This window comes from Panthera tigris, chromosome B1 (assembly GCF_018350195.1).
Source record: "Panthera tigris isolate Pti1 chromosome B1, P.tigris_Pti1_mat1.1, whole genome shotgun sequence".
NCBI classification, from domain to species: Eukaryota; Metazoa; Chordata; class Mammalia; order Carnivora; family Felidae; genus Panthera; species Panthera tigris.
The window spans coordinates 193284177-193286865 of NC_056663.1; positions in this window are offsets into that span (position 1 = coordinate 193284177).

Genomic DNA, 2689 nt, shown 5'->3' on the forward strand with positions numbered 1-2689 from the left:
CTCGTCCACGGTCACACATGAAGCCAGCGGCAAACAGGATGCCAGGTCTCCTGGTTTCCAGTCCTGTGTCCTTTCTCTGTGCCTGGTCAAACAGAAATTACTGTCACATGAGGGTGTATAGTTAAAACAAACATCAAGGCTGCAACCAATTTGATTACGACTCCAGTGTGAAGGGGCATGTGGCTCCAGGGCTCCTGGGGACTATGACCGGCTCAGAGTAAACACAGGACTTCTGATAGGGAGGCATGCTTGGCCCAGAAAGGACCCAGACTCTGCAAAGTTCTAAGAGTGTTCTAAGAGTTTATTTCGTGGCCTTTTTTTTTTTTCTGTGGGACTTTGGGTACATTGCTTTGCTTCTCTGGTCTCTAGTCTCCTTGGTGGTTTGACAGGGTATATGGACTGAATGTTTGTGCACCTCCACCCCCACCCAAATTCACATGTTGAAGCCTTGATCCAGAATGTGATGTTACTTGCAGGTGGACTTTTGAGAGGTGATTGTGTTTAGGTGAGGTCTTGAGGGTGGAGCCCCTCCCTGTGGGAGGACACAGGGAGAGGGTCGGAAGCAAGCTCTCAGCAGGAACTGACTGCCTGCACCTTGATCTTGGACTTCCAGCCTGCAGAGCTGTGAGAAATAAATGTCTGTTACTTAAGCACCAGTGTTTATGGTATTTTGGTACAGCAGCCCAAGCTGATTCAGACACAGACTTTTATGAGCTTGACCTTGAGGGTTCCTTCTGGCTCTGCAATTCTCACGTTCCTTCTCCAGTTCTCCCCTGTTAGTGCTGTGCCCATTCCTGCCACTCTGCTGTCCCCCAAGCCATTCCTCCTCACTGGGTATGTTTTCTCCAACCCCTTGCCATTAATCAGAGTCTTTTGCTAACCTAGAGACTGAACATAAGTCTCAGCCCACGGGTGTGGAGGAAAAGCAAATGCCTTTGGGTCAAGTACAGATACTTCTCTTCATTTCTTTGTGCCTTGAGCAGTTGCTTGTTTAACTTCTCTATGCATCTATCTGCAAAGTGGGGTTGTTGTCACTCTCACGTGGAATTAAACATGGAAAATTCCCAGGAAGATTGAGGATCAGAAGCATTTTTCTTTTCCTTTTTTCTTTTTAATGTTTTACTTATTTTTAAGACAGAGAGACAGAGCATGAGTGGAGATGGGGCAGAGAGAGAGGGAGACACAGAATCTGAAGCAGGCTCCAGGCTCTGAGCTGTCAGCACAGAGCCTGACGCGGGCTTCGAACTCACAAACTGTGAGATCATGACCTGAGCCGAAGTCGGATGCTCAACTGACTGAGCCACCCGGGCGCCCCAGAATTTTTCTATTAAAGGCAAAACGGTAAATAATTCGGGCTTATAGTGTATATACAGTCTCTCAGCTTTGCCATTGTAGGGCAACAATGGCCATGCACGATATGTAAATAAATGGGTATGGCTGTGTTCCAATAAAGCTTTATTTATAAAAATAAGTGGCAGACTGGATTTGCACCCCACTCCCACCTGTGGCACTAAGCTTTGTGGTCCCTTGTAATAGATTATGATTCTCACTACTTTTTTATTTAAACAAACTTCAGGCTGTTCTGTTCTGCCTCTGTCTTTGTGTGAGGACCCTCCTTCCCTCCCTGCCTCACCCTTCCTTTCCTAGATAGTGGGTATTCTGAAGTCACTGTTTTCCTTGGCTTCTCTTCACCCAGAGCTCCAAACACAAGTCCTAGTAGATATGCTGTAAGTATTTGTTGCAATGAAATGACAAAGAGTCCCCCATCATTCCAGGCCAGGAGTCCAGTGTCTGAGGGCCCCCAGTGCAGTGGCGTGGGCCTGGCGCCATTGGAGAAGAAAGCCTTTCTGAGGTTTGAGGGGGGGCCTGCAGACTGGGCGGGGCGCTGCTTTATAAAGAGGTGCTGTGCTTTGACATTAGTGAAAAGCCCCAGCTGGCACACTGGGGAGCTGGCCAGCGGCGGGAGCTGGCATGTGGGTCTGCTGCACAGGCTTCCTGGCCCGCCAGCGCGCCTCGGGCTCTGCCCATAGGGGGGCCGTTGTTCCTTGTCCATTGTGTGGCGGGCAGGGGGTTTGGGGCTACGGGCAGGGTTGGGAGCAGCCCCTCATCTCACAGAGCTCAGCTCAGTGAAAACAGAAAGATAAAGAGCCAGAAGAGGAGGAAGAAAGAGCCCACCGTGCTAATGTGCCAGCTCGGAAATTGAAGTGACCCACCCGGCGAGGTGAGCGTTCTCGGAGCAAGGATGACATTTGCCGCGAGTTGCTCTGGGCTTGGAATGGGAAATGCGCTTTTAGATATTGGTAATTGGAATGCACAGAAATTCAGGAACCCATCTGGCAGTTATTCTGCTAATCTCAGGATCCTGGCCAGGGGCCAGGCGGGAACAAAATCGTGTTCTCTTCTCTTAATCCCCAATGCGGTTCCCGCTGGACTCGGCAGGCTCCCAGCCCTGGAGATTTCTCAGGGCTCCTCTTCCGGGCTCAACTGCTCAAAGAAACCCCTAGAAATGCCATTACATGATCTCAGAGCCTCAGACATGGCTAGACACCAGGAGGGGCCAGGAATGTGTGTGGAGGGATGGGAGACCCAGGTTCTCAGAATCATCTGGGCTTGAGTTGAATCATGACTCTATGTAGGCAAGGTAAAGGACTATGTCCCCCTTCGGTTGAGAAATGATCTCTCATTTCTC